Source organism: Sciurus vulgaris (assembly GCF_902686455.1).
Source record: "Sciurus vulgaris genome assembly, chromosome: 8".
In the NCBI taxonomy this organism is placed as follows: Eukaryota; Metazoa; Chordata; class Mammalia; order Rodentia; family Sciuridae; genus Sciurus; species Sciurus vulgaris.
In genome coordinates this window covers 124,750,146-124,769,911 of record NC_136468.1, presented here as the reverse complement: position 1 = coordinate 124,769,911, position 19,766 = coordinate 124,750,146, and the positions used below count along the sequence as shown (strand labels likewise).

Genomic DNA, 19,766 nt, shown 5'->3' with positions numbered 1-19,766 from the left:
TGTGGTTGTTCATGACAAATTAGTGTCTTTCTATTACTTTCACTCATATCCCTTTGCAGTTAAAATAACAGTCTATTTTACATACTAGAAGTATGTGGGTACTAATTTTCATGCAAATATTTACCAGGGAGAGGGAGGCTGCATTCCTCTGTAACTTGAGTTTCAAGCATAGGATATGTTTCTTGGTGAGGCAGTTTTTGCTGCTTATCTATCCTCTGCTGTTTACCCCATTTGTCTACTGAGATCACCTGCAGTCAGCCAGCATAGCAACGTCTTTTTGAGTGCAGATTGCTCACTGTCAGGCGCCTATCATCCGCCATTTGCCTGCCTCTTGTCTGTCCATCGCCTGCCTTTCACCTATCCATCATCCATCACCCAAAGTTCACCTCCCGATAATCCGACAGCAGTCAGCAAACTGACAGAAGACTGCCAGTGGAGCACCAGCAGCCTGCTGTTGCCTGGAAGTTCACTGTCACAGTACCTGCAGGTTTGGTTACACATGACTGCCGCCATTTTGAGACAACAGCCAGGCCCCTTAGGACCCCTGGCCGGACTGACTGAGCCCAATCTCCAGGATCCCTCAGCCCGACCCATCACTCCCTGCCTATGGGGTCCTCACACAGACTGACTGCTCCCTGCCACCAGGACCCCCAGATCGACTGACTGTGCCCTATCACCAGGAACCCCAGACCAACTGATTGCACCCCACTTCCAGGATACCGCAACCAGACTGACCACACCCACCTCCAGGACCCCTGCCTGACCAACTGCACCCCACCTCCAGGACCTCCAGCCAACCACACCCATACCCCCGAGCTCCAGCTCCCCATTTGCCAAGACATTAGGAAGCCAGAGCAGCCATCTTGGATAATCCTGGAAGCCACAACTCCGATCTTTAGGTGGGGCAAATCCCATCCTGAGACCCCTGCTGGAGACTTGAAGCTCATTGTCAGGTACCTCTCATGCATCAGGCTACTGAAGACTGGGAGGTTTGAATACTATATGACTGTTTAAGTGTAGATTTTCTTTTTTCTCCTTATTAAAAATTTTTAAGCTTTTATTTCTTTACTTTTCTTGCTCTCTTTTCCTTTTGTTTACCTGTTCCCTCAGAGTCTCTTTCTCCCTTTTTGCATGCTAATGACCAGCTTCTTTTGATTACACTCTCATTCTTTCTATTATCTAGAACTTCTATATATTCTTTTCTTATCCCATTAACAGCTACATTCTACACTCCTCCCCATCCTCTTTGTCCGCCATTAGAAACTGCAGATCTGTTAGTTATACTGAAATCTGTTTGTTATACTGAAGATAATAATTGAACTCATTCTGTTTATTTTGACAATATTGTTAATGTCCTCATAGGGGCTATTTGGTCTAGGATTGCATACTGTCTGAACTGGGCACTGCTAATGTTGATCTCCCCTTAAAGAAAAGATTTTGGAAACCTATAGGGTCACTATAAGCCTATAGGGGGGAAACTGCAATACCCCAGATCTGCACTGCTAGAGGGGAAGATACATGAACAACATGAAAAAACAAGGGAAGAAAATGATCCAAACAAATATAGATTCTATATTATCATCCAGTGACAGTATGGTAAAAGAAATGTCAGAAAAGAACTTCAGATTATACATGATTAAGATGATTCATGAAGCAAAGAATGAGATAAGAGGAAAAGGAAGGCAATGAATAATAATACCAATAAGCAGTTGAAAGAGCAATTGCAGGGAGCAAAAGATCATTTCAACAAAGAGATAGAGATTCTCAAAAAAATCCAAACGGAAATCCTTGAAATGAAGGAAACAATAAACCAAATAAAAAACTCAATGGAAGGCATCACCAAAAGTAGACCACTTGGAAGACAGAACCTCAGACAATGAAGACAAAATATTTAATCTTGAAAATAAAGTTGCCCAAACAGAGAAGATGGTAAGAAATCATGAATGGAACCTCCAAGAACTATGGGACATCATGAAAAGACCAAATTTAAGAATTATCAGGATTGAGGGAGGCACAGAGATACAAACCAAAGGAATGAACAACCTATTCAATGAAATAAAAGCAGGAAATTTCCCAAATCTGAAGAATGAAATGGAAAATCAAATACAAGAGGCTCACAGAACACCAAATGCACAAAATCACAACAGATCCACACCAAGGCACATTATAATGAAAATGCCTAACATACAAAATAAAGATAGGATTTTGAAGGCTGCAAGAGAAAAGCATCAGATTACATATAGGGAGAAATCAATACGGATATTAGCAGATTTCTCAGCCCAGACTCCAAAAGCTAGAAGGGCCTGGAACAATATATTTCAAGCTCTGAAAGAAATAGTTGCTGACCACGAATCCTATACCCAGCAAAACTAACCTTCAGATTTGAAGATGAAATAAAATCCTTCCATGATAAACAAAAGTTAAAAGAATTTACAAATAGAAAGCCTACACTACAGAATGTTCTCAACAAAATATTCCATGAGGAGGAAATGAAAAACAAAAATGTAGATCAGCAAAAGAAGGAACTACCTTAGAGAAAAATCCACTCAAAGGAGAAACCAAGCCAACTTAAAAACCAAAAATAAGCCCAAATGACTGGGAATACAAATCATATCTCAATAATAACCCTGAATGTTAATGGCCTAAACTCATCAATCAAAAGACATAGACTGGCAGAATGGATTAAAAAGAAAGACCCAACAATATGCTTCATCTCATAGAAAAAGACATCCACAGACTAAAGGTGAAAGGATGGGGAAAAACCTACCACACACACGGACTCAGTAAAAAAGGTGGGATTTCCATTTTTATTTCAGATAAAGTGGACTTCAAGCCAAAGTTAGTTGGAAGGGATAAAGAAGGACATTTCATACTGCTTAAGGGAACCATAAATCAGGAAGACATAACAATAGTAAATATTTATGCCCAAAATAATGGTGCATCCCTGTACATCAAACAAATCCTTCTCAATTTCAGGAATCAAATAGACTACAACACAATAATTCTGGCTGACTTTAACACACCACTGTCACCATTGGATAGATCTTCCAAACAAAAACTAAATAAAGAAACCATAGAACTCAATAACAAAATCAATAACCTAGACTTAATAGACATATATAGAATATTCCATCCATCAACAAGCGAATTCACTTTCTTCTCAGCAGCACATGGAACCTTCTCGAAAATAGACCATATGTTATGCCACAAAGCAGCCCTTAGTAAATGCAAAATAATAGAGATACTGCCTTATGTTCTATCAGATCATAATGGACTGAAATTAGAAATCAATGACAAAATAAAATACGGAAATTACTCCAACACCTGGAGACTAAATAATATGCTATTGAATGAAAAATGGATAACAGAAAACATCAGGGAGGATAAAAAAATTCTTAGAGGTCAATGAGAATGACGATACAACATATCAACTATGAAAGCGGGACTAAGAGGAAAATTCATTGCATGGAGCGCATTCAAGAAAAGAATAAAAAGTCAACAACTAAATGACCTAACATTACAGCTCAAGGCCTAGAAAAAGAACAGAATAACAGCAAAAGTAGTAGAAGACAAGAAATAATTAAAATCAGAGCTGAAATCAATGAAATTGAAACAAAAGAAACAATTCAAAAAATTGACAAAATAAAAAGTTGATCCTTTGAAAAAGTAAACAAAATAGATAAACCTTTAGCCACACTCACAAAGAGAAGGAGAGAGAAAACTCGAATTACTAAAATTCGTGATGACAAAGCAAATATCACAACAGACACCACTGAGATACATAACATATCAAGAAGCTACTTTGAAAATCTATATTCCAACAAAATAGAAAATACCAAAGACATTGACAAATTTCTAGAGACATATGCTCCTCCCAAACTGAACCAGGAAGACATACACAATTTAAACAGGTCCATATCAAGCAATGAAGCTATCAAAAACCTACTATCCGAGTCTCTGAGCAGTCATTGAAGGGGAAGGAACTGCTGGTTGTGTGTGCGTGTGTGTGTGTGTGCGTGTGCGTGCGTGTGTGTGCGCCCGCGCTGGTGTGTGGACAAGGAGGTGGGGGCAGCCAAGTTAAGAGTCCCAACTCCTTGGACTCCATTTGCTATTCTTTTCTTTCTCCTCCACATCTATCTGGTGATAGTGGGCGTTTATATTTGCGTTTCTTTTCATTCATTTCCAAATCTTTTTAAATTTTAGGATTGGGGGGTAGTGGGAAAAGCAGGAAAGGGGAAAGGAGGAGAGTAGTAGCAGAAGAGCAGGAGGAGGACATGGAGATGAAGAAGAGGATTAACATGGAGTTAAGGAACAGAGTCCCGGAGGAGGTGAAGAGTTAGTTCTTGATAATTGCCTGTGTGTCAATGGGGAAATTGAAGGCCTGAATGATACTTTTAAAGAACTAGAGTTTCTGAGTATGGCTAATGTGGAATTAAGTTCACTGGCCCAACTTCCCAGTTTAAATAAACTTCGAAAGTTGGAACTTAGTGACAATATAATTTCTGGAGGCTTGGAAGTCCTAGAAGAAAAATGTCCAAATCTTACCTACCTCAATCTGAGTGGAAACAAAATCAAAGATCTCAGTACAGTAGAAGCTCTGCAAAATCTTAAAAATTTGAAAAGTCTTGACTTGTTTAACTGTGAGATCACAAACCTGGAAGATTACAGAGAAAGTATTTTTGAATTGCTGCAACAAATCACATACTTAGATGGATTTGATCAGGAGAATAATGAAGCACCTGACTCTGAAGAGGAGGATGATGAAGATGGAGATGAAGATGATGGAGATGAAGAGGAAGATGAAGCTGGTCCACCTGAAGGATATGAGGAAGAGGAGGAAGAAGAGGATGAGGAGGAAGAAGATGAAGCAGGGTCAGAATTGGGAGAGGGAGAAGAAGTCGGCCCCTCTTACTTGATGAAAGAAGAAATTCAGGATGAAGATGATGATGATGAGTATGTTGAAGAAGGGGAAGAAGAGGAGGAAGAGGAAGAAGGTCTCTGGGGGGAGAAGAGGAAACGAGATGCCGAAGATGATGGAGAGGAAGAAGATGACTAGATCATTCTAAGACCAGATTCCCTAATGTTCCTGGGTGTGCAATAGAGTGATCACATCTTTGTTTTTTCATGTACAATAGCTATCCCTACAGAAGATAATGTGTAACTTTTTATAGGAAAAGTGTGGTTTTACTATTTTTGCCTTATCATTCTAATTAAGATATACTAGTCTGTTAATGATCATATTGTATGTAGAGAAAAAATTTCATTGACACTCCTCCCATTGAGACATTCTCTAGCAATTAGATTTAGAATCTTAATTTTTCTAATTCAAGTTGAAGTTCATTGTATTAGTAATTTTTAAGTCCATAATTAAAACATGATTGTTTTTACACAGGTGAAGTTTGGTGCATTTCATTCATAAGATTTTAAAGTTATTTATAAATTAGCTGAAATTACAGTCATCTGTAATATGAAATGACAGTAGTCTCTTGAATAAGTTGATTTTTTTTTTTAGAGATGATCCAGGGATCTTTAGTTTGAAGGCATTGCCTTTTTTTCTTTTTAATAGCTAAGAATATTTGGGTGGTCTTCTGTCACATGAATTAAGTTGGAAAGTAGAAGCAGAATAATAAAGGTTCTATTCAGCAATATAGTTTGTGGATTTGGGGGAGGTTCTAGTCAGTAATATAGTTCATGGATTTTGTGGTGATTGATAAGATTTTATTTTTGAAGGAAGGATTGCCTATACTAAATGAGAGACATGCAGGTGAGCCCTTTCTTCAGGCTGCAGATCATGACATGCCAACAGTTGTTAATTTTGTTTTGTTTTAAGTGTGCATTTTTTTCTCCTCAGCAATTTCTTTATGATCACCTTCCTTTCTTGTTTCACTCACCTTTCTGTATCCCAAAAGAAAGTTGGGAACTTCTGGATACCCAGAAAACCTTTAGTCTTATACCTCAACCACCTTTTCAGATACGTCTGTGTTTGAAGCAAAGTGGAAGAACCTAAGAATTTTTTGAGATATGAATATTGTTATTGATACAAATTTTAAGCAGCAAGCTCTGCTTATTGTAAATCTTTCTTGACTGACAATATTTAAGACCGTATAAGTAGGATGAAGAAATAAAAGAAGCAGGGAAGGCTTTTCGAAGCAGTATCCATATTCCTCAAAAGTCAGAATGATTGTCTGTTGATAATTAATGAGACTTTCAAGTCAAATTTTTAAGATGGCATTCCAAATAATTTGGATACCAACCCTGCACAGTACTTATAATTTTTCTGAGTAGAACCTTTGGTTGTTTCTAGTTTTAAAGCATTACCAGATATAGCATTTAATTGGAATATAGTAGGTAGTTGGAAAAATATTTGGGACTAAATATTAAAATTAAGATTTATTTTCAAGCAAATGTCATTAAAATAGAAGAATATTTGGGATAAGTTTGAGTATATGCTTACTTACATGGATATTAAATAAAATATAAGGAACAGACAAGTACATCTCCCTTTTTGTCATGGAGGCTCCATGTTCAAGGTAATTGCTTTGTTAATCTTGACTATCTAAAACCTCTTTCTTTGTTTTAAATATTTGTAAGGTTTTTAAAGGTTAGTGTCAGTAAACTAATTGAAGTTATGCTTCTCTACTGGGATACATTTAAATTACTGAATATAGTACTGCTGCTGCTTGCTTTTTTTTTTTTTTTTTTTTTTTTTTTTAAAATGTATGACTTGTTAAAGGTTATTTGTGGAGAAACTAAAACAGTTGCACAACTGACTGAAATAAACACTTGGAATAAATTTAGTAGGGGGATCAGAAAGTACAAAAGATTAACATTTTTTCCTAATTTTTACAATTGATATGCCCTGCTTTAGTCTCTAAGAATTCTTACTACATACTATGCCACATTATAAAATACTTATTTTTAAATTGAAATCTATATTGACCTTATCAATCATCTTATTGTGCAATCAAAATGAGAGTTCTTTGGTTTGAAAACAACACTTAGTGAACCTCCAGATAACTTTTAAGACCTTATTTAGCTTTGTGGGAGGTATTTTCATGCAAATAAGCAAGGGGTTTTTTATATTTTGTAGAAGTTTTGGGTCCTATTTTAATACTCTTTGTATGGCAGTATGTATATAGTGTGTTAAGTTCTTTAAGACTCTGTCCTTTAAAACTTTGAGGTTAATACTTTTGTGCAACTGTGTTTTTGAATAAAGCCATGACAGTGTTAAAAACAAATAAAAAAGCAGTACTCCTGATAAAAAAAAAAAAAACCTACTATCCAATAAAAGCCCAGGACCAGATGGATTCTCAGCTGAGTTCTATAAGACCTTCGAAGAAGAACTCATTCCAATACTTCTCAAAGTATTCCAGGAAATAGCTTCATTCTATGAAGCTAATATCACCCTCATACCCAAACAAGGAAAAGACACATCAAGGAAAGAAAATTTTAGACCAATATCCTTGATGAATATAGATGCAAAGAGCCTTAACAAAATATTAGCAAACCGTATCCAAAAATATATTAAGAAAATTGTGCACCACAATCAAGTGGGGTTCATTCCTGGAACGCAAGTATGGTTTAACATCCATAAATCAATAAACATAATCCATCATGTCAATAGACTTAAGGACAAGAATCATATGGTTATTTCAATTGACGCAGAAAAAGCATTCAACAAAATACAACACCTCTTCATGCTCAAAACACTAGAAAAAATAGGGATAGTAGGAACGTATCTGAACATCGTAAAGGCTATTTATGCTGAGTCTACGGCCAACATCATTCTTAATGGAGAAAAACTGAAAGCATTCCCTTTAAAAACGGGAACAAGACAGGGATGTCCTCTTTCACCATTTCTATTCAACATTGTCCTTGAAATACTAGCCAGAGTAATTAGACAGACTAAAGAAATTAAAGGGATATGAATAGGAAAAGAGGAACATAAGTTGTCACTATTTGCTGATGACATGATTTCTATTTAGAGGAGCCAAAAAACTCCTCCAGAAAACTTCTAGACTTCATCAATGAATTTAGCAAAATAGCAGGTTATAAAATCAACACGCATAAATCTAAAGCATTTTTATACATAAGCAATGAAACATCTGAAAGGGAAATAAGGAAAACAACTCCATTTACAATAGCCTCAAAAAAATAAAATACTTAGGAATCAATCTAACCAAAGAGGTAAAAGATCTCTACAATGAAAACTACAAAACATTGAAGAAAGAAATTGAGGAAGATCTTAGAAGATGGAAAGATGCCCCATGTTCTTGAATAGGCAGAATTAATATTATCAAAATGGTCATACTTCCAAAGGTGCTATACAGATTTAATGCAATTCCAATTAAAATACCTATGACATTTCTCATAGAAACAGAAAAAGCAATCATGAAATTCATCTGAAAGAACAAAAGACCCAGAATAGCCAAAGCAATCCTGGCAGGAAGAGTGATGCAGGAGGTATCACTATACCAGACCTTAAACTCTACTATAGGGCAATAGTAACAAAAACAGCTTGGTACTGGCATCAAAATAGACAGGAAGACCAATGGTACAGGATAGAAGACACAGAGACAAACCCACGTAATAAGTACAGTTATCTCATACTAGACAAAGGTGCCAAAAACTTACAATGGAGAAAAGATAGCCTCTTCAACAAATGGTGCTGCCAAAACTGGAAATCCATATGCAGCAAAATGAAACTAAACCCCTATCTATCACCCTGTACAAAACTCAACTGAAAATGGATCAAGGATCTAGGAATTAGACCTGAGACCCTTCACCAAATAGAAGAAAGAGTAGGCCCGAATCTCCATCACATTGGCTTAGGACCAGACTTCCTTAACAAGACCCCCATAGTGCAAAAAATAAAAGCAAGAATCAATAACTGGGATAGATTCAAACTAAAAAGTTTTTTTCTCAGCACAGGAACCAATCAATAATGTGAAAAGAGAGCCTACAGAGTGGGAGAAAATCTTTTCCACACACACTTCAGACAGAGCACTCATCTCCAAATGTTATAAAGAACTTAAAAAACTTTACACCCAAAATACAAAGAACCCAATCAATAAATGGGTTAAGGAAATGGGCAGACACTTCACAGAAGAAGATATATAGGCGATCAACAAATACATGAAAAAGTGCTAATCATCCCTGGTAATTAGAGAAATGTAAATTAAAACCACCCTAAGATTTCATCTAACTCCAATTAGAATGGCTATTATCAAGAACACAAGCAATAATAAGTGTTGGCATGGATGTGGGGGAAAAGGCACACTCATACACTGCTGGTGGATTTGCAAATTGGTACAGCCATTCTGGAAAGCAGTATGGTGATTCCTCAGAAAGCTTTGGAATGGACCCACCATTTGACCCAGTTATCCTACTCCTTGGCCTATACCCAAAGGACTTAAAATCAGCATACTACAGTGATACAGCCACATCAATGTTCATAGCAGCTCAATTCACAATACCTAGTTTGTGGAACCAACCTAGATGCCCTTCAATTGACGAGTGGATAAAGAAACTGAGGTATATATACACAATGAAATATTACTCAGCCATAAAGAAGAATAAAATTATGGCATTTACTGGTAAGTGGATGAAGTTGGAAAAATATCATGCTAAGTGAAATAGGCCAAACCCAAAAAACCAAAGGCTGAATGTTTTCTCTGATAAGTGCATGACAATACATAATGATGCGGGGTGGCGGGGGGAAGAGAAGAATGAAGGAACTTTGGATGATGTAGAGGAAAAAGGGGTGGGAGGGGGTGGGGATGGAAAAACAGTAGAATGAAACAGACAGTATTACCCTATATATATGTATGATTACATGAATGGTGTGAATATACATTGTGTACAACCATAGAAATGAAAAGTTGTACCCTGTTTGTGTACAATGAATCAAAATGTGTCTGTAAAAATTAAAAATATTTTAATAAAAAAATATTTACCAGGAATAAGTAAGTGTCTGGCACTTTGCTGTACTCTGAAACTATAGAGATGACCAGTAAAATTCTCATGGGCTAATGTAGGGACAGAACAACTAGTGGCCAAAAACCCTACCTCAAGCCACAGCTGATCAGATCTGAGGTCTGCCACTTCTATTCCTGTGCTGTGTCTCCTCCTCTCTGCAATAGTTGTACTGATAGCTGAGACTGAAGGTTAGAGTCATACATGTGTATCCCTCAGAGCAGTGCCTGGCACTAAGCAGATGCCATGTGAGTGTATTTACTGCTGGCACTAAGCAGATGCCATGTGAGTGTATTTACTGCTGGCACTAAGCAGATGCCATGTGAGTGTATTTACTGCTGCAGTCACTGTTATGTCAGAGACTGGTCAGCTCAAATGGGTTTTGCCACTATGCCCGTATTACCTGGGACATAAAATTCAGCCCATTTGGTGGATAAATAAGCTAAACATGGGAGAGGGCAAATCACATCTGGCCCAGAATAAGAAAGAACCAAAGCTAATTCTCACCCCTTCATCTGAATAGAGCTAACACCAACAAAGACTTGGGTTCTTTTTAAAGAACACAGTGTTTGCCTTGTGTGGGGTCAGATCTGGGTCTGTGAAAATTGTTAGAATCAAAATAAAGTCAAATTTATCAAACCCTAACCAAAAATAACTAAATAAGCAAGCTGGGGCTTTATGAAGGAGGGGATCTCATGCATTCATGCCTGATAACAAGAACTATCACAAAAGACTTCCAGAACCACAACTTTCCACAAAGGCCCTGCAACCTTCCACAGAAATTCTTCTGTAAGGTCATCCATCTAGCAACTGCCTGTCCAACTTTGGGCTGATGTCATCTTGTTATTGATCCTTATAGTCACCAATTATTATTTCAAACTGTCTTATGAAATCTTTCTCTTATTGCTTTGAACAGTGTCCCTTTCCCCATTCCCTTCATATATGCCCATGATTTCCATGGCATGTGTGTTCACATTGCAACACTCCCTGCTTATTCCCACACAAATATTGTGATCCTTTAGGGAATCTCTCCCTGTACTTAAAAGTTTACAACCTCAAACTTGCCCCTCAGGCAGGCCCATCTAAGTGCTCTTTCATCTGACAAGCCTTCTCCATGGTATCCGACCCTGAATTCTCACAGCCCAGTGAGAAAACCTCCATACAGTAACACCCCAACTCAGTCACTCAGTTCATTAGAGCCTTGTCACTCTAGACAGGGGTGTCAGGATGTTCAGGCTCTGCTCAGGCCATACACAGCCTTACTCCCTGCCCACCCCTGCCCTGGCAGAGACAGTGGGTATTGTTGAGGGGAGGAGATGTTCAACTTTTCTGTTTTGAGGCACTTCCCAAGCCAGCTCAGGATGTTTTGGAAGGGAGAAACACCTTCACAATGGAAAGGACACTGAGTCTCTGGCCCTGGCTTTAGCCTGGAGGGGTTTGGACTGGATGGCCAAGATAAATCTCACCCAGAAACCGAGTAGGGGGTCAGGAAGCCACAATCCTCTGCTGTTCAGGGGCTACTCTCGCACTCCCCTCCTTCCCTCAAGAGCAGCATGCATGTTCCCACTAGAATGTTCTACTTGCATATTCCAGTCTCTGTGTCCCCAGCACATAGTGTCAGAGGCCTCTGTGCCCAGAGCTCTGAGACGGTTGACTGTGAATCCATGGTGTGAGTTTAAACCAAGTGCCATGGCCAACTTCCAAAAAACAAAGAGTTAGCAAACTGAATCTAGCAGCATGTTTAAGTGATTATACACTATGACCAAACAAGTTCAATGAAGTTGCAGGATATAAGATTAACACACAAAATCATTTGCATTTCTTTCTATCCACTAGAATGAACAATCTGAAAATAAAATTTACAAAATAATGCAATTTACAATATCATCAAAAAATACTTTTTAAATATATAGAATAAATGTAATCAAAGAAGTGTAAGACTTTTTCTTTGAATACTTCAAAATGTTGAAAAAATAGACATCTGCATTCATGAACTGGAAGAGTTAATATTAAGATCTTCAGATGCAATGTAATCCTTAGCCAAACTCCAATCACCTTTTTATAAAAAAGGGAAACAGATAAGCCTATCCTAAAATTCACATGAAATTGCCAGGGACACAGAAAAACCAAAACAGTTATGAAAAAGAACCATGTTAGAATACTCACTTCCTAATATTACAAATTACTACAAAATTCCAGAAACCAAGACTGTGTGACTCTGGTCTGACTATAGACAAAGAGACAAATGGAATAGAATTGGAAGTTCAGAAATAAATCCATACTTTTTTTATCAATTAATTTTGACAAGGCTGTGAGAAACATTCAATAAGGAAAAAATAGTCTTTTTGACAAATGGTTCTGAGACAACTAGATATCCACATATTAAAAAAAAAGAATGAACCTGGACCCCTACTTCAAACCATATATGAAAATTAATTCAGAGTGGACTAAACATGCCAATATAAGATCCCAAACAGCACAATTCTTAGAAGAAAACAGGTGAAAATCTGTATGATTTTAAATTTAGATGCATGATCCTAAATTAAGAACTAGTTTCTTAGATTTGAAACCAGAAGCACAGGATAAGTTATGCCTCATCAAAATTAAAAAACTTTATGCATCGTAGGACATTATCAACTAATATTAGTTATATTTCAGTTGCACGGAGGGGCTTATCTACTTCGAGTCCCAGGGAACTCCCTCACCTGACTTACAAAGTGGCTTTCAGGGCTAACATGGCTGCTGTAGTCCTCCATCCCCTGAGCCAGGGATGTGTAGCGCCTCAAGTGCACACTCAGAATTGGTAGTTAACTCAGTCCCTCCATCTGAACCCATCTGCTCCTTTTCTTACAAAAACTCTTCAAACTCCTTCTACTAATGATCTTCTCTATTATTTTTCATATTGCTGTGGGTTTATTCATTTTCAATATCTTCACTTTTATATCAAACAGGCCTTGGGAAGAAAGCAGTCTACCACTAACTCCTGCTTATTTGTTCTAGAGCTTTGGAGAGCTAGAGCTTAGAATGTGACAGAGGATACTCCCTTCCCACATGGAACTAGAAGGCTCTATGTTTTGCTAAGTCAGAGGTCAATTTTCAATTGCTATCTCGAGATGCCTGAGGCTGGGTACTTTGTGAAGAAAAGAAGGTTATTTAGTTCATAGTTTTGGAGACTAAAAATCCAAGATCAGATAACCTCATTAATTCAGCCTCTAGTGAGGACTCATTTGACTACAAATTCATCATTGCAAGAGCACATATGAGAGGGACAGATAACAAAGTGATACAGGAAACCAGAGAGCGATTCAGGGCTCAATCTTGCTCTTTTTAAGGTGGCTCTCACTCTCATGAGAGCTACTTAAAGGTCCCATGATAAAGACCTTAATTCCTTCCAAAGCAGTACCCCTAGTGACTAATCAACTCTTAGCAGGCTCCACCTCTTAAAGTCCCACCACCTCTTAAAATCACCACACTGGATACTAAGCTACCAATACATGAACCCTTAAGAGACCCAGTTGAACCATATTCAAACCACAGCACATGGCCATCCCACTAAAGACTACATTTCATCTTTCCTGTGCAGCTAGATGTGCCATTGTTGAACGGCAGTTTCTGGGAAACTTCAACTTTGTGGAAACCTGGGGTCTCAACTTCAGCTCTGTGAGCTCTCTCCCAGGCCACAACTCAGCCGCGTCCTAGCTGCACCATTGTTCTGCTATTGTCCCACTCCCATCCACCAGTTCTTGATACTGCTCTTGCCCAGTATCTCCCCTTTCCTGATGTCTGTTTCCACCTTCGTCTTGGTAAACTCTTACTCATTTCTCCGAATCCAATGTAAGGGGCAGTTCCTCTCCATAACTCCCATCTTCTCAGGTGGAAGGCTGCATCCTCTCTGTCCAACCTTGCTCCATTCCTTGTCACTTCTGTCTGTAGGATCTGTGCCCACTGCTATTCCTGCTTTGGTGTGTCTAAGGGTGGAATTGAACAAGTTAATACAAACTCTTCAGCAGTGTCCTCCACAATGTGTACATTTGGTTGGCCAGCATATGCTGTAGGATCAGGCCCAGCTAAGGCCAGTCACAAGCCAGATCATCCCCAGCTTGTGCCTCTTTGATAAAAGTGTGAAGAGTTGGAGATATCTGCAGGAGGTAAACAGGGGAGCCAAGAGACAAATACATGCATGTCAGTACACACATTCTAGGTCCTACCAGTCTCCACAAGAGTGCAAGCAGGCAGAAAGATATACTGCATCCTTCCAGGACAACTTGGCTTCTCAAGAGCAGATCCTAGGAAGGATTGTAAGCCTGAGAGATCATCCTTATGTGCTTGGCATGGTATGGCCTACCCCTGGATGTCCAGCTCTAGCTTGCTCCTTGTTTGGGCAAACACTGACCCAGGCAAGGCCTGAGTGCCAAGTCCTGAAGGCTGGACAAAAGCAGAGGAAAGCCAGATAGGATCTTAGGACAGGCTCCTGGGAACAGTGTGGGTGCCCGCCCTGTGTTTACACCAGTTTCCTGCTCCTGGGCTCTCTGTCTGGCAAGCTGGGTGTGGCCACAATCTGAGCAGGGCAGAGAGGTGTGTGTGTGTGGGGGGGCATCCTCTCTTAGCCCTCCTGGTTGATTCTGCACAGCAGGCACTGCCCGCACAGAACACTGGGCAGAAACAGCATGTGAACTCGCAGCACGTGATGGGGTAAAAACACCTTAAATCTCTGTCTGGTATTAAGTGGGATATATATGTATATATAGTAGTAGCCACAATACCTTTATTTTATTTTTATATGGTGCTGAGGATTGAACCCGGGGCTCCACATGTGCTAGGCAAATGCTCCACAACCGAACCACAACCCCAGCCCTGAGGGCAAAGATATTAACTTCAGATGCTGTTAACTTTAGAGAATGACCACTGAAATAGGCTAATTGCCAATAAAGTAGAAGGGAAAAAAGAGAATAAGAAACATACACACACGTTAATTCAAAAGAAAAAGAAAAACAAAAGGAGGAGTGGGAGGGAGGAATTGGACATAAGATATCACAAATAAATCCAAATGTATCTGTAATCACAAAAATGTAAACAGGCAAGTGCTCCAGATAAAGAAAAAGATTATCACATCATACGAGGAAAGTAAATTCAGCTTTACATAGTGTTTTAATGCATTTTGTGTTGCTAGAACAGATCACCTGATAATGGATAATTTGTAAAGACAAGAGGTTTATTGGAAGTTCAAGTGCGTGGCACAGTGCTGATCTGCTTGGCTTCTTGTGAGGACCTTGTGTGACTTCAACTCATGGCAGAAAGAGTAAGGGCAAGTGGGCACACAAAGAAGAAACAAAACAAAAAGGTTAACCTTACTTAATAACAACCTATCTAAAGGTAACTAATCTGGTTCTGTGAGAGTGAGAACTTAACTTCTTGAGATGGCATTAATCTATTGATGATAGCACTGTTCTCATGGCCCAAACCAACTAGGACCTACCTCCTAACACTTTCATTGAAGAATTAAGACTTGGGTCTGGGGTTGTGGCTCAGTGGTAGAGCACATGCCTAGCACATGTGAGGCTTTGAGTTCAATCCTCAGTACCACATAAAAATAAAATAAATAAAATGAAGGTATTTAAAAAAAGAAGAATTAAGACTCAACCTGAGATTTGGTGGGAACAAACCATATTGAAGGCAGAGCATACAATGGCAAGAGATCCTCCTAAAACACTTGTAAAATTTTTTTGAAGGTCAAAGAAGATAAAGATACACATCATGAAGCCAAGCACAGTGGCACAGGCCTGGACATAAGATATCACAAATAAATCCAAATGTATCTGTAATCACAGGCGACTTGGAAAGTTGAGGCAGGAGGATTGCAATTTCAAAGTCAGCCTCAGCAACTTAGCAAGGCCCTAAACAACTTAGTGAGAGACCCTGTCTCAAAATAAAACATTAAAAAAGGGCTGTGGATGTAAGCTCAGTGGTAAAGTGCCCCTGGGTTAAATCCCCAGTACTAGCAAAAACAAAAAGCAAGCAAACAAACAACAACTATATATGTGTGTGTACACATACACACACACACACACACACACACACACACACACACATATCATGGAAATACTAACCAAGAAAAACACGTGTCAATATCAAATAATATAAAATGTAGAGCGGCTAAGCCAAACATTGATTCTTAGGAATTCAAATGTAAAGTCAAGTTTCTGGAAGTGTTAACCAGAAAAATTGAGAAAGCACAGATTTTTTTTTTTTTTAAGACACTGGGGAAAGAACGGAAGATTTTAAAACAAACTTTTGAGACAGGTTCTCACTATATTGTCCTGGCTGGCCTTGAACTCCTAGTCTCAAGCTATCCCCCTGCCTTAGCCTCCAGAATAGAGGGGACCACAGGAACCTGTCACCACACTGGGCTAGAAAAGATTTAACCATAGACACATGAGTCACAGAAACGTGAAAAACTATCACGTCAATTTTATGCCAACAAATTCGAAAAATGGATGAACTAGATTTCTTAGAAAAATACAGTTTTCCATTTTGGAATGAATCCAAAAGAAAGTTGTGATCAGTGACTTAAAATTCTTAAAATTCTTACCCGCCCCCCTGCTGGGCGCAGTGGCACACACCTGTAATCCCAGTGGCTTAGGAGGCTAAGGCAGAAGGATTGCAAGTTCGAAACCAGCCTCAGCAATTTAGCAAGGCTAAGCAACTCAGCGAGACCCTGTCCCTAAATAAAATACAAAAAGACTGGGAAAGAAAAAAAAATCCCTAGTACCAAAAAAAAATAGATAAATAAATAAATCTTCATCGTCCTCCATAAAAATATTCAAATTGCTTTGCAGGTAAATTTTGCCTTTAAAGTAACAGTTAATTCCAATTTGTACAAATTATTTCAAATAATAGAAAAGTAGGACACACCTCATTTCATTTTTGCAAGACTGAAATAAACTTGATGTGAAAACTGAACAAGAAAAGGATAAAAATAAAACCACCAGTAAACCTCACTCTCAAAAATAGATGTAGACCCAGCCCAGCGCCCATGCGCATCTCCAGTGTTGCCCAGGCCCAGCTCTTGTGGTCTCTAGTGCCCACACCTTGCATGGTCTTGAGTCCACACTGTGGCTGACCATTTACCATCAGGTGGGGTCGCCTTTGCCCGCTATCATGGGCAGCTCCCTTCTTGGATACCACATTATCAAGGACCTCTCAGGCATCAGACTACTGAAGACGAAGACGTTTGAACAGTATAGTGTAGTTTTATTGTAGAATTTTTTATTAGTAGTATTATTACATTTATTCCTATTATACCTACTGTTATTCCTACTTTTCTTTTTTTCTTTATTATTTTTCTCACTCTCAATTTCCCTCTTATCTGTTTCCTTGGAGACTCAATCTTCCTTTTCTCATGCTAACAACCAATTTCTTTTATTTCTGCTTTCACTATTCCTATGACATAGTACCTCTATAGACTCATTTCTTTTTTTTTTTTTTTTTTTTTTTTTTTGCGGTGCTGAGGATTGAACCCAGGGCCTTTGCTTGTGAGGCAAGCACTCTACCAACTGAGCTATATCCCCAGCCCCCTACACTCACTTCTTATCTCATTAACATTACATATACATCCCTCCCATTCTCTTTGTCTACCATTAGAAATTGTGGCCATTATTGCAAATGTATTGTGTATGCTGTAGATAATAATCAAACTCATCATCTGTTTATTAAGGCAATACTGTTAATATCTTAATAGGGATTATTTGGGTTAAGGATGCATATTGTTTGTATTGTGTGCTGCTAATATTGATCTCCCACTTTAAGGTGAGATATGGGAAACCTGCAGGGACAGTATGAGTCTATAGGGGGAAAGAGTAATACCTTGGATTCGCACTGCTAGAGAGGAAGTTACATGAACAACATGAACAAAAAGGAAAGAAAGTGTCCCAAACAAACCTAGATACTATATCAATAGGATCCAATGACAGCATGGTAGAAGAATGTCAGAAAGGGAGTTCAAAATGTACATAATTAAAATGATACAAGAAGCAAAGTATGAGATAAGAGAGCAAATGCAGGCAATGAATGATCGCACCAGTAAACAGTTAAAAGAGCAAATGCAGGAAGAAAAAATCATTTCAATACAGAGATAGAGATTCTGAAAAAAAAAAAAAAAACAGAAATCCTTGAAAGGAAGGAAACAATAAACCAAATTAAACACTCAATAGGGCTGGGGAGATAGCTCAGTTGGTAGAGTGCTTGCCTTGTAAGCACAAGGCCCTGGGTTCGACCGCCAAAAAAAAAAAAAAAACAAAAAAAAAAAACCTCAATAGTACCACCAACAGACTAGATCACTTAGAAGACAGAACCTCAGACAATGAGGACAAAATATTTAATCTTGAAAACAAAGTTGACCAAACAGAAAAGATGGTAAGATATCATGAACAGAATCTCCAAGATCTATAGGATATCATGAAAAGACCAAATATAAAAATTATCAGGATTGAGGAAGACACAGAGATACAAACCAAAGGAATGAATAACCTATTCAATAAAATAATATCAGAATATTTCAGAAGACATTGGGGGGAGATAAAAAATTTCTTAGAGGTAAATAAGAAAACAATACAATATATGAAAATCTCTGGGATGCTATGAAAACAGTACTAAGAGGAAAATTCATTGCATGGAGCATATCAACAAAAGAATCAATAAAAGAAGAAAAGTCAACAAATAAATGACCTAACATTACAGCTCAAAGCCCTAGGAAAAGAAGAACAGATCAACATCAAAAGTAGTAGAAGACAAGAAATAATTAAAATCTGAGCTGAAATCAATGAAATGGAAACAAAAACAATTTAAAAAATTGACAAAATAAAAAGTTCGTTCTTTGAAAAAATAAACAAAATTGATAAACCCTTAGCCACACTAATGAAGAGGAGAGAGAAAACTCAAATTACTAAAATTCATGTTGAAAAAGGAAACATCATGACAGACTCCACTGAAATACATAACATAATTAGAAGCAATTTTGAAAAGTCTGTATTCCAACAAAATAGAAAATCTCAAAGACATCAGCAAACTTTTAGAGACATTTGATCCTCCCAAACTGAATCAGGAAGGACATACACAATTTAAATAGATCAATTTCAAGCAATGAAATAGAAGTCATCAAAAGCCTACCAACCAAGAAAAGTTTAGGACCAGATGGATTCTCAGTCAAGTTCTACAAGACCTTTAAAGAAGAACTCATTCTAACACTCCTCAAAGTATTCCATGAAGTAGAAAAGGAGGGAACCCTTCCAAACTCATTCTATGAAGCTAATATCACCCTGATACCAAAACCAGACAAAGACACATTGAGGAAAGAAAATGTCGGACTAATATCCCTAATAAACATAGATGCAAAAATTCTTAACAAAATTTTAGAATACCCATACAAAAACATATTTAAAAGATAGTCTGAAATTTTCATTCCTCGAAGTGTCTCTGTCTGGTTTAGGTATCAGTGTGATATTGGCTTCATAGAATGAGTTTGGGAGGGTTCCCTCCTCTTCTATTTCATGGAATACTTTGAGAAGTATTGGAATGAGCTCTTCCTTAAAGGTTTTGTAGAACTCGGCTGAGAACCCATCTGGTCCCGGACTTTTCATTGTTGGTAGGCTTTTGATGACTTCTTCTATTTCAGTACTTGAAATTGGTCTATTTAAATTGTGTATGTCCTCCTCGTTCAGTTTAGGCAATTCATATGTCTCTAGAAACCTGTTGATGTCTTCGAAATTTTCTATTTTGTTGGAGTATAGATTTTC

General features: G+C 38.1%; 1 pseudogene across 1 annotated transcript; it reads left to right on the top strand.

Annotated features, from left to right (window-relative positions):
- Positions 1-3,997: 3,997 nt before the first annotated feature.
- LOC306668742 (acidic leucine-rich nuclear phosphoprotein 32 family member E-like) lies at positions 3,998-7,251 on the top strand (annotated as a pseudogene). Its single transcript has one exon. The product of its transcript is annotated as an acidic leucine-rich nuclear phosphoprotein 32 family member E-like (transcript).
- The last annotated feature ends 12,515 nt before the right edge of the window (positions 7,252-19,766 follow it).